Source organism: Micropterus salmoides, unplaced genomic scaffold (assembly GCF_014851395.1).
Source record: "Micropterus salmoides isolate LMB-PRFRI ecotype aquatic unplaced genomic scaffold, ASM1485139v1 Ms_hic_scaffold_8, whole genome shotgun sequence".
NCBI lineage: Eukaryota > Metazoa > Chordata > Actinopteri > Centrarchiformes > Centrarchidae > Micropterus > Micropterus salmoides.
In genome coordinates, this window is record NW_024044570.1 from 26,064,071 (window position 1) to 26,077,978 (window position 13,908).

The following is a 13,908-nucleotide window of genomic DNA, read 5'->3' on the forward strand; positions in this document are numbered from 1 at the left end:
ATGTAAAATGATTAACTACAATAAAACAATATTTCCACTTCCTCCCTGTTGTCCTGCTGTTGCTTCTTTTGTATTTCCATTTAACATGGGATGGATAACATCCGCCTGACATAAACCCCCAAACTCTGCTTTAGAACCAAACCATGAAAACATTAAAACATGAGATAAAAAAATAAAATAGACAAAGAAGATTATAGCCTATGTGCCATGACATTGGTTCTGTGTCCACCTAGCTACCCTGTTGTCAGCCATGGAGACTTTAGAAGAAACTAAAATGAATGATGGTGGAGTTCATATTTTCCCACAGTGGACAATACTTCTTTGTCAGACTTTATAAGAAACATATTAACAAAAACACTCAACAAAAATTACAATCCTACAATCTACCATATCACATTTCCATTTCTGAGGGTGTCTATTTCGCCTTTTTCCCACAGAGGTGCTACTGTTGAGGGGCAGAAATCTAGACTCAGACCGGCTGGAATCCCATGTCCTCAGCATTTAACACTTGGAGTTCAAAAAGTAGTTGCCGGAGTCAGTTAGAGATCGATGCAATGGAGTTTATTGTCAAAACCCGATTAAGCCTTAGCAGACCGTCAAGGCTCACTGAAAAGCATGGTGCGAAGCTTCTCAATTTATAGCCATTTGCTCCCCCTACATCAGGTGGGGTCTCTGTGAGGTGCCTGCCTACTTTTGTAACTTATTACAGCCTCTTAGTTCTTCTAGTATCATTTTTCTTCTTGTTGGCCCCCTCCGGCACCATCTGGTGTTTGTTTAAACCATTCTCCCACAATATTCTACTCCCTTATGTTTTGGTTCTCACATTTTCCTTAAAAAACATCATCATGTCATCTTTATTGTTAGCTAGCCTCATCAATCACATAGTAGATTGGAGTGTATTCTGTGGTCATATATATCTTTAGAGATTGTACGTGCTTTAAGACACAAGTAGAACTTTCATGCAGGCTTTTCCCAGGGTATGATCCCCCTTTTTTATTGCTCTGGTCATATACCATTAGCTCCTTAGTACATAGGTCCTGTTTTTAAAAACAAAAAACGATTTATGTGTCCCCATGACCATATACCCTTGCCTTAGCTCACATGGTCCAGGATTTTTATACAGTCAGAGTACCTGATCTTTTCCTCACAGAATACTCTAGTTGTATGGCTTCACCCTTCTGTTCCTACAGAACACATTCCGCAGAACATTCCTGAGGGCCATTTTTCTTAGACTGTCAGTTATGGCCTCACATAGAGGGCAGAGTGGCACCTCAAAGTTCAGTCTAACACACAGATCTAACTATGGGTGTTACATGCTCATACAAGTTTCTGAATAACATAGAATATAGTGTATTGAATAAATGATTAGATGATACATTTTGAATAACTAATAGAATATAGCATAAATGATGCATTCTCACACCAAATTGGTTCGGTGTGAGTCATGCCATTACTTTAGCCTGCTAGCGCCTAACGCTAACTCCTGACACTTATGTCAATTGAATTTGAATTCCCTCAAAATTGAAAAAACATTGGGATATTGTGAAATTAGCTCTGACAATACTATTAAATTATACTGTAACATGTATTTTAACATCTACAGTGTAGTTTACAGCAGCAGGCACATTCCTGGAATACACAGGACTGAATTCTTGACACTGTATGAAGTAGTTTGTGTGTGCGTGTGGGGAGAGACTGTCTCATACAGTAAGCGTGTGTTAGTAGACAAACACATGCACTACTTCATACAATCATTAATTTAGTGGGGTGTTATGAAATGCGTAGTGTCCAAAAGATAGAAGACAGTGAAATAAGCCTCTTTTTATCTGCAATGAGGAATGTGTTTTTAAAGGAAGAAAGGAAGGAAGGAAGATGGTCAGAAATTATTTAAGCACCAGTATACCTTGGCAAGACCCCTTGTTAAATCCTCCTTGGCAATAAACCCGATTCTAAGCTTTTTGTTTTGGGGGATAAAGCCTAGCGGCTATATTGGAGCACTGCAGGCGGCCTCTGTGCTGGGAGTGTTGCGCAATACCAGAAAGAACACATCGTTTCAAACTGTCAGCAGCGTTCTGTGTGCTCGTGACATTGCAAGAACCTTCTTCCAAAGAACTCAAGTCCGTTCTTTGTATTATTGATTTTGAGAAACATCTTTATTTTTCCCCATGTCAACTTCCGCAATCAGTTCCTGATCAAGGGGACACCTGGCAGCAGAGGGGGAAATCCCTTTGGAAGGATGAAAGATATGCACTTTGTTGATTTCCTGAAACATTTCAATGAACATACAAAGTGCTCAAAGAAGACCCCAGTTTACTCCTTTTGGACAACCCCAACCTTGTATGTCTATTGATGGACTGAATTATGCCTAAGGAATTTGCATAATTATGCTGTCATTCCCACCCCACTGCTCACATCGGCACCAACCAGACATTAGGATTAATTGTGTTTTTATTTCTTGACATTCAAGTGTGACAATTTACCTGCTGATGGGGAAATGTCACAAGTGCACACTCTAAACAGTCTAAAAATCCATAATGAGATAAGATATGAAGATGTACTGTAAACAAAATATCTGCCCAAGACTTCCTTCTTTCATTTGGTATGACATTTATACAATTGTGATGATGGTGCACAGTAAATGTTACAGAGTGAAAAGTGTGACAACATACCCCCATCTCCCCTGCTTACGCTAGAAAAATTGAGCAGATATGAGGAATTTATTTACAAATGTAGATAAAAGAATATGTCTGCTTTGCAGGGGTGTGAATAGAGAGAAAAAGTGTCTGGCGGGACTCACGCACTGACACATCAAATTTTCCCACACAGTGAAAAATAAATGTACAACTGATAACACTGACTTGTCTCACATTGACTTGCTTTACATATCATCTCCACCCAACTGATGCAACACTGGGGTATGCTGTGATAATAATCAAATCAACCCCCCTCTCACACTCAGTTAGTGAGTGACTTAACTAGAGTTTTCCAATATGAACATATAAACACAGAGGCGCAGAGTTGCTCTGCATGGGTCAGCTGCACTTTTTTGGAGGTATTTGCCTGTTAAGAATTCTCATTAAATGATGAGGTTATTCTCATGTGAATGTGAACAGAAAACCTGCTGAAACAGAGGAGCTGTTAACGTCCAGGAGTTTGTAATGGGAAGGAGTAGAATGTGAATTTTGAAAAATCTCCTGTGAGAACTCCGATCTTCCCAGTGAAGAAAATCCGGGACGCCAGACAGCCAGATGAGTGGCGTTTTGTTCTGACCGCCACAGCAATTAAATCATTTATGGGTCAGTATATGCAACTACCAACTGTACCCACTGATTCAATGGAGTGGATCCCACCTTTCAGAGGGGATGAAAGTTTAATCTGAATCATTTCGAAGTTTCTTAGTTATCTTCTGGATTTTTGAATCATTAGTCTTTGCAAATGTAATGAAATTTCACATTTTGCATAATTACAAGTGTTTACATTGTGTCTTATATTCTATTCTCACATTTTTATATTTTGACATAATCACCTTCTCTTCAAGTACTGCCGAAGTGAAATGTTTATATTCTCATTATGTTGTGTTAGCATAATATGCTAAAAGGGAGTAATGTAATGGGAATTTCATGAGAACCATCTTTAAAACACAGCCATGTAACTAATCTCACTAGGGGCCTCCTGCCTCTTGGGTATGGGGTCAATGGAAGGGATATGTGTGTGATGCTTTAGTATATGTCTAGTGGGGTCATGACTTTAAGTGGTTCACCACATGTACCTTGGACATGGGTGTCTTTCTATAGTTCCAGACTGAGTGTCCCCTAGGGAATAATGAATAGTAGTACTCCGACCCTGAGACTGTAGAGGGACAAAACGCTAGACTCAGGCCAGCTGGAAGTCCAGATAAAAAAAGTATTGCTGGTAGATAACACTTAGAGTTCGAAAGAAGTTACTGGAGTCGGTCAGAGATCGATGCAATAGAGTTTATTGTCAAAGCAAGACAAAACCCGAGCAAGCCTTAGCAGACCAGTAAGGCACACTGAAAACTGGAGAACCTAACATGTTTTTGATGGTGGACCCACACAGACACGGGCCGAACATGTAAACTCCACACAGAAAGGCCAGGATGACCAGGGTTTGAACCTGCGACCTTCTTGCTGTGAGGCCTCAGTGCTTTCCACTGGACCACTGTCCCGCCCATGCCGCCGTTTAAAACTGAATTAAAATGAAATAATTTACCATTGAGGTAAAAAAGGTGCCACAATCACATTTAAAGAGGTTAACTTCCCATACAAATAACACCAAAGAGTAGGGAAAACTAAATTAGGCTTGCATGTGTTATGACTCAGCAGGGATGATATTACATGGAAAAGTTGATCTATAGGAGAAAACATATCTGAAAGCAACACAGAATGCCAGAGGGCCTTATTGCATTATATTCTGTTATATTTTTATATTTTGATTGGTCACCTGCCACCTGGATTTTGTGTTTCCCTTTCCATAAATAAAAACATTTCCACCCTTTAGGGGACAGGGCCCTATCTTACATCCAAAGCGGCGCACAGCGCAGCGCAACTGTCGTTGCTTCCAACCGGTGCAGTTGTCATTGTCATGCCCTGCGCTCACGTTGTGCAAGTAGGAAATGTAGCCTACTTACACCTATCTGCCCATGGGAGTGTTAAACTGAGGGGTGGTCAGACGCATTGTTGGCATTGCTATATTGAGGCAGCAGAAAACGATTGCAGTAGTACGGCAGTAGATTGTGAAGTACAGATCGCAGTCATATCCACGGATCAGGTGGGTCTGGTCATAAAAAATAACATGATTAATAGCAAACATGGGAAGGAATGGGTGACATGGGGTGAGTTTCCCTATTAAGAAAGAAGTGTGAAGTGAAAGAAGCTGTGTACATTTATGCATGGCAGACTACAGCAGCATAACTTTATCGATTATATAAATAATCGTTAAAGAAAACATTCACAGGCTAAAACACACAATAATGGAATCACCTGGAAGACAGAGATGTGATCCATGACCAGTTCATCAGTTTATAATAATGCAGCACAGTGAGGAGACGTTTAGTAAAGGAGAGGAGCATATTAACAACGATGTATCTGTCTGTCTGTTACTGTTTACAGAGACTCCAGTCTGCAGTGTAATTCCAATACTTCATAAACCACACAGTAGAGTAACATAAGGCTTCCTGGAAAGTTTTTATAGCATGTCCACTTGTTGCTCGTCAACATGAGCTCTCTCTCTCTGTTGCGAGTCTGAACCCAACTTATTTTGTTATGATTTTAAGCTGCCATTCACACGCCATTAAAATAGCATCACACCTGAATTTTATAGGGAATAGGAGACACCCTCTCCATGCGCCTAGTGCACCGGTCATTTTTTCGAGAGAGACTTGATTGATTGGTTTATTTTTTGTGCCGTTGAACTAGCAAGCGTGGATTCGGACGCACCCTAAACGCACCTGTGCCATGCGCTTCAAACCGTGCACTTTGATCATTAATAAAGGGCCCAAATGTCAGAGCGCAATACTTTCTGTCAGTTTCTGTCAGTGTCGATATTGTAGTATGTCTAAAACTAGCTATGAATTTTAATAAATGTATGAGAATTAATACCCAGTTATGAATTTTAATATTCAGAAAATATCACAAAAATCTCTCGTTTCGGGGCACCACCGGAGTTGTTATTATCCTAGAGTCTCCGGACATCTAGGCAGCTTTTAATAACTATACAATTATTCACTAGTGATCAGTTAGTTAATAATTGCTCAATTATCTTAAATCAATCAGTCAGTCTCATATCTAAAGGGTCAATTCTCTTGGCAGGGACGTGGAAATAGGCACCACACACACACAATTCCTTGATTACAGTGAATTTATTAACTAACTAAAGCGATATAAAAGGGTGGTTAAATACATCAGGGCAATAAACAATGGCTGAACAATGAGAATGGAGGTTCGATTGTGGGAAGCATTTGACTCATACGGCAACTAACGAATGCAATTAGATGATAACTCGGTTAAATTTGTCTAGGGGTATAAAGATTCCATATGCTGGACTAAAGAAAAATGGATTAGCAACTATTGGACGTCACTGACCATGAATGTAGGGTTTTGGTCTTACTGCTTGTGTTTCTTCCCGCCGGGTTGATGGTAAACGGCCTCACACTGGCAGTGTCTGTGCGTTCTCAGTTAGGACAACTTAAAGCTGTCGGCCAGTCGCTTTCTCTGCCAGGGACTTTCTCCAGGGTCCGTCTCTGGAAGGCTTATGGAAGAAACTTGCAGTGGGGGCCTTCCCGACCCTGTCTTGGGTCAGGTTTAAGTCGTCCTTTGTGGTTGCTGGCGAGCCACGTGGCGTCGTCCGACCTCCGTGGGCTTAGCTCGACGAAAAAGCTTAAAAGGGAACTTGGTCGTTCCTGAATTAGACCAGTGTAACTTAACGGACTGATAACTTTAACAAAACAAAAGAAAGAAAGAAAATAAAACAAGTAAAGTTGCTGGAACTGAGGTACAAATTGATGTCGCGGCACTTCGCGTGTGTAGCTTCAAGCGAACAAAGGTTTCGTTGCGCTGGTCGAATTCTTAGGGCGTTGCCGGGAGAGGCACGCCGGACGCGTGCCGAAACGTCTAGAGAGCAGAGCGGAAGACCAGAGCACGAGGAGAAGAGAAGAGAGCGGGCGACGTCATGTGTCGCTCTGTGGTGTCCGAACGATAATGCTGCGATGATGTGTGAGAAATCCGCTTGACACTGTTCTTGATTATAAAAGTTTATTACATCAAAGAATTCAGCATCAATTACAAGCTCTGCAGCAGCTTGGAGAGTGACCCAGCCCGATAACCACTCTGTCTCTCTGTACATCGAACACAGCTTATATAGGACATGTTTAGGTCTCTGCTAAATACCATATAAGGGCACGGTGCTGTAGAATAAGTGTAACCATCTGTTAGACACCACAGAAGGGTACAGTCCCTTCATTCACACTAATCTCTTCTCCCCCTAACACTAGGTCAGAGGTCAAATTCCATAGGAGGGTTCACTCTTTGTACACCCATCAATCATTACTTCCCCTTAAGGGTTCACTATGCCTCTCTCCAGCTGCAGAGTATTATGTTAAACTGTAATGGTCAAATGCACATATGTTATACACCACAGCTCTTTTGTGGTGTGGGGCGTGGTTCCCTCAGGGGGCGTTTCCGGTTTCCCGAGGGACTGCCTTTCTAAACTTTTAATGTCTATATGTGATAAGAAAATCTATTTGCGCGTATTATAATCAAATATGACGTGACTTCTTTGTTCACCTGCATCCCCACCATAGAGGCAGTAGAAACTGTCAGGAAACGGCTAACACAAGACAACACCCTGGACCACAGAACTAGCCTCAGCCCTGACCAAATCTGTAAATTACTCGACCTCTGTCTAAACACCACCTACTTCCAGTACAACGGTGAATTCTACAGACAGAAGCATGGCTGTGCCATGGGCTCACTGGTATCCCTGATTGTGGCAAACATCTACATGGAAGAAGTGGAGAATAAAGCCCTCAACTCCTTCAGCGGAATAGCACCGAGCCACTGGTACAGATATGTGGACGACACCTGGGTCAAAATTAAAAGCCAGGAAGTGCAAGCCTTCACAGAACACATCAACTCTGTGGACAGTAACATCAAGTTCACACGAGAAGATGTTCACAACAACAGTTTGGCCTTCCTGGACTGCGCTGTACACATTGAAGAGGACAGGAGCCTGCAGATTGGTGTTCACAGAAAACCCACACACACAGACCAATACCTACTCTTCGATTCACACCACCCACTGGAGCACAAGCTAGGGGTCATGAGAACACTGCACCACAGAGCGGAAAACATACCAACAAGCGCCCAAGCCAGAGAGAAGGAACAGAACCACCTGAAGGGGGCACTTACAGCCTGTGGATACCCTAAATGGACCTTTGTGAAGACAGCCACAAGATCCAAGAAGAACAAAACTACAGGGGAGGAGGAAAAGAAGGTCAAAAGCAACAACATTGTGATTCCGTACGTGTCTGGAGTATCAGAGAAACTCAGGAGGATTTTCAACAAACATAACATCCCTGTGTTTTTTAAACCCAAGAACACGCTAAGACAGATGCTGGTACACCCCAAAGACCGCACACCCAAACACAAGAAAAGCAATCTAGTGTATGTGGTCCAATGCAGTGAGGAATGCACAGACCTGTATATTGGGGAGACTAAACAACCACTCCACAAATGCATGGCTCAACACAGAAGGGCCAACTCCTCAGGTCAAGACTCTGCTGTCGACTTACATCTGAAGGACAGAGGACACTCGTTTGAGGACCACCAGGTGCACATTTTAGACAGAGAAGATGGATGGTTTGAAAGAGGTGTCAAGGAAGCATCTACACCAGGGTTGAGAAGCCGTCATTGAACAGAGGAGGGGGTCTACGCCACCACTTATCCCCCACTTACAATGCTGTCCTTTCATCACTTCCCAGGAAACTCTACAAACGTAACCTATTGGCCTCAGGTGAAGATACCAACGATGGTCGTTCAGTCTTGGCCACAGGTAGTCTTAACGACTGTAACGACTGGCGTCACAGCAACAAGGAACACTAACGAACCAGCGGTATCGATGACCCGGGATAACGACCCCACTGAGGTTAAATAGCTGAGTTTCCCTGCCAGTCAGTCAGAACTGAAGAAGTCCTTTGGATGAGGGACGAAACGTCTTCCAGTATCTTCAACCAAGTCCAGTTGCCCTTGATTTTAACCTTCGTTGGATGGTATGTAATACTTATTTTGTCCACTTGGGGGAGCTCAGGTTACATGAGGAAAGCTTAGATTAATCCAAACAATCTTTCCTTAGGAACTGGGGAATTTAGTTATTTAGCCTTAAATTCAAGCTGGCAATCAATAGAGTATAGTATGACATTTCTTTATCATCATTTCTAAAGGAATTGTGTGAGAAAGTATTGTGAACAAGCATTGGTTACACATAAGATGAAGGAGTGTCCTTAATCTTGCTGAAAATAAAAACTCTGCAAAAGTAACTTATTTAGATTCTTTCCAGCAATAATATCAACAACAGATAGCAACAACATGGTAACATAACTACTCAAATAAAGGCAAATGTAATCAAGTAACTAAAAGATTATTTAATTAAACAGTTAATGCTTTGAGTCTTTGGAGACTGCAGTCTTTGTTTACACAAACGGAGCGTGTGTGGGGGGGCAGTTTAGGGTTTCCTGCCCACCCTCCAAGGACAGTTCCGATAGGCTGTTCAGGGAAATGCTAATCGCTGGTTAATGTCCCTTTTGTCAGGCACCGCGTTATCAGGCTTCGGAATCAAACGTGCCAGTTTTACGATCAACTGCTCATGAATAGCACTTAGAGAAAGTAACCTCCACCCCCATTCTGTTGGGGTCTCTTCAGCAGTCTGTTGAAAGTTGATCTTTAACCCCCCTGCTCTCAGGGAGAGGGGAATAGTTTTGAGTAGTTCAAATTTATTTAATATAAATGCACAAATCCACACTGTTGTCCCACTGCAATATTGTCCTGGAAATTCTCTGTAACAGAGATGGATTTAAGAGAGAATTGTCTTCCAAGAGGTTATTGTAATATTCAGTCAATCATTTGCAAATGAGCACCTGAGCCTTTTGGGCTGAGAAATATTCTATGAGGCTCAATGATCCTATTTGTAAATATATCTTATAGTGTTACAAAACACCCCACACTCCTTACCCTCTAAGACAAACTGTTATTCATTTATTTTGATAAATAGTACTCCTTCTGTTCTAGTTCTGTCTATATTTCTTCCCCAGGGATGGTTTCTTTCTCTGCCTCTATCTGCTGAGAATTAAAAGTTGAAGGCCGAATTCCACAGCTTCGCCTTTGATAACATTTAACAGGCAGTTCCCAGACAAGACAAAGCATCACACTGTGCACTTTTAGTCACAAGACAGTAAGAGTATACATTTCTATTTCAATGTACACACATACTAAACCAAGACCTTCTCTGATATATGTGTGTGTGTTAAATAGACAAGACAAGTGGGTTTTACAGACAGGCTTTAGAGTTGAATTGTGCTTAAGAGGCCAATCGTTGCTTCTAATATGAGCAGGCAATAGTGTTTCTCATAGTTTTGCATTTCCTCATATGCAAAGGTCACTAAAGATCAGAAGAAAAGGTGGAAACATTCATGCAGCCTTGTGATGTGAAGAAGTGATGGCTTTTACAGAGGTGTGTGATACTGTGTAAAAGCTCCATGACTTTAAATATAGTCATGTATTGTCAGGTGATGTCTGCCACCCATCTGATGTTTGGGTCATTTAAATATCAACACAGAGTGAAAATGAGTACTCACACTAATGGGCCACATTTGCAAGACACTGTCACTTCTTGAGGAAGAGCTTGCAAACTGCTTCCATACTGGTCTTTGATAGCAATGATAGCATTGTTAGCTAGCTAGCTACTTAAACTTTAATGTAACTTACTATCCACCTGACCACGTCCGTGTTGCACTTTCATGGCTATTTAAATCCCACACATGCTGATTTTATCAGTGACAGTAGGCATAAAATGGCACGCCGTTTCTGCACAATAAAAATCAATGCAGTAAATGCATTTATGAATGTAAAACCTTGCAAAAAAATACAATGACATTGTTCTGAAAATACTCTTTTTCCAGTAAAAGATCAGTTAAATCTACAAATATTTTGCTAGTTTACTGGTATGAATACCTTTCCAGAGCAGTCTGGGAATCACAGGAATCACAGCTTAAATAAATCATTTTTGAATTTAACAAAAAAAGACCTGTAACATTGACGAATGCTTTAAAATAAAACTTCTTTAACTGTATATGACCAAAATAGTCAAAACTTTTTCCAGTGTGAATTGTTTACACGACTTTTCCAAAAAGCTTTTCCAAGTGAAACAAAAACAATATAGCACAGATCTTATAGTTATTCTTAGATGTGTTAAAGCACACTTTTCCAATTGATAAGTCAGCTACATCAGTAGAAGAAACATCATGATATACATTCGTTAATATACATGTCTTAAAGCCCGAAATTCTAGTTGGCAAATGGGGGGTCTTAATTTTCTACTAACCTGTAATTTTAACATGACCCCACTGCCTATAAATTATCCAAATTTTATCAACAGACCCTCCTGGCTTTGAAATTATGTTACATACTGAATTATGTTCTAATAATCAGTTGAAATATAAATCAACAACGAAACATACCAGTGTTTAACATAATGAAATCAGATATCATTTGAGCTGTGTTTCTAGTAGTGAGTTGTGTTCCTGCATTGTGTGGGTGGAGGCTCACTGCCTCTCTCCTGCAAGGGAGCTTTGACCTAGATATACGCTCTGATGAGTAAGGGTCATGCATCTAAATGTAATATGGAGCTTGATTAGTTGCTCCCTGGGACCAGCTAGAATTGACATGTACTATGCACTTGGATTTACAATAAAGCTCACAATGGATTTAACCCTTGAGGATTACAGTGTTTCATTAAAAGGGATTTAACAGTGTATGTGAGGAGCCTAGGACGTCTGGCCCAGCTGAAGGTTAACCACAATTCATCCCCACACAAAACCATCACATTGAATAATGGAGAGATTACTGTTGGAAAAAAAACATTTACATTTACATTTACTCATTTGGCAGACGCTTTTATCCAAATCGACTTACATTTGAGGAACAACATACAAGCATCAACAAAACATCAAATACAGCACGAGATCTACAACTGACGATACATACTAGTAAGTGCAGCAATAAATACTAGTAAGAGCTCATAGCATGTATGGCATCAATGGGGTAAATACCTAGGGAAAGAAGTGTTGAAGTACACCGACTTCACTGGGTCCGTTGATGAGAAGAGATCAGATGAGACAGTGCCTTAAGTTTCGAGACCTTTATTACCAAACCAAAAGCAATTGCAGATATATATCTGGAGACTCCTCACACCAACACAGAGTCTACTCTGAAGCAGTAAGCAGAGGAGTCTGTCTCTTCCTATGCAGCCTGACAATTTATAGAGGTAACTGTACCCAGAGTGGTGTGTCTGTGTGTCCGTGTGATTTGTGATATGGATGTGTGTGCTTGTGATTGGGTGTGGATGATTGAATTACAATGTATGGTATGTGTTTGTCAACACAACATCCTCTTATCTAAGCCTCACAAACTAAGTATTGCAACACAAGTTACCTAAGATATACAGAGAGCATCATGTACCCTTCTAACAGAAGTAAGAGTTAACAAAAAAAGTGTAGTCAATACAAGATAATTGTAGGGGATAGAAGAAGAAGAGCACAGGAAGTGCATGTTAGAGGGTTAGATGTGTTATAAGAGGAAGTGTTCTCAAAATAGATGAGTTTTCAGAAGCTTCTAGAAGTTAGAGGGGGACGCCCCTGCTCTGACGGCGTGTGGTAGCTTGTTCCACCATCGTGGTGTCACAGATTAGAACAGCCGGGACTGGGATTGCTTTGTGTGAAGGGATGGCAGAGCCAGGCGGCGTTGTGGCCAAGATGGAGCGTAAACTTGTATTATGGAGTTTAGGTAGATGGGTGTAGACCCAGTAGTCGCTCTGTATGCAATCATTAGTGACTTGAATCTGATTCTGGAGGCCATGGGAAGCCAGTGGAGAACTAATGGAGTGACATGAGTCCTTTTGGGCTGATCAAAAACCAGACACGTTCTGAACCATTTGTAGGGGTTTCACTGCACAAGCTGGAAGACCTGCTAGGATGGCATTGCAATAGTCGAGGTGAGAAATAACCATGGCCTGTACCAGAAGATGGGTGGCATTAAACAATGTTTCAGCTAAATTGGGTCAATAAAGATATTATGTATCTCTTTGATGGCAACGGTTTAGTGTTTAATTATAATGTAGTGTAAAGCAAGGATTATACTTTCCACATCCGCCAGTATGCCAGGGTCTGCGTGACAAAAAAAATCGTCATCAAAGACCTGTCCATGCACCTAGCTTTACCAGGGCGCCAACCGATCTACTGCGCATGTGTGGAACGAGTCCGCCGAGCTTAATGCAAAAAGTAGTAGTAGGAAACAGCTCGCGTCCGCAGCTATCCGTGTGCACGTCTGCTCCCGAGTATATTGGAGCCTTAAGAGAAGGAAAATGATTCTTTGAGGAAGCGCTTTTTGGGAAAACATTTTCACAGGTATTGGTTGGCAGATGGTATGTACATTATGTATCAGTCTAGCAATAAGATTAAAGAACTACATCAATCATAATTTTACACTATATATATCTTTCTATGCATTTATTTTACGTTTGTGTACATTCAGTAACTTTTTGGACTGGAATGAAAGTGTGTAAAACTCATCATAATATTACAATTGTGTGTACACATTTTGAATATGATAAATAGCCTATAACATTTCATTAATTGTAAACTCATTGATTCTCTATGGCAAATTTCACATAGTGCTACATTAATGCAATGCATGTGAATTTAAAGAGTAGGCCTATATTAAGACTCTCAAATATAATAAACACTGAAAAAGTGATAAAACTGTCAAATTGTGCAGCAAATTCTTTTAAGAAGAGTAAGGTCCTCTTGTGTTTTAATGTTTTATAATTCGCAAGTCATATCATCAATAATAATGATTCCAGTCAGTGCTTTGTACTGCTATAGGCCTACCATCAGCTGGTTAATTTGATTTGGTCTTTAGACCGCAGTGGAAACGCACACAACAATGGGCTGAAGGAACCTTCTAGTTCCTTGAAAAGTGTGGTGTCCGAACAGCATCAATTACAAGCTCTGCAGCAGCTTGGAGAGTGACCCAGCCTGATGACCACTCTGTCTCTCTGTACATCAAACATAGCTTATATAGGATATGTTTAGGTATCTGTTAGGTACCATAGAAGGGTTTG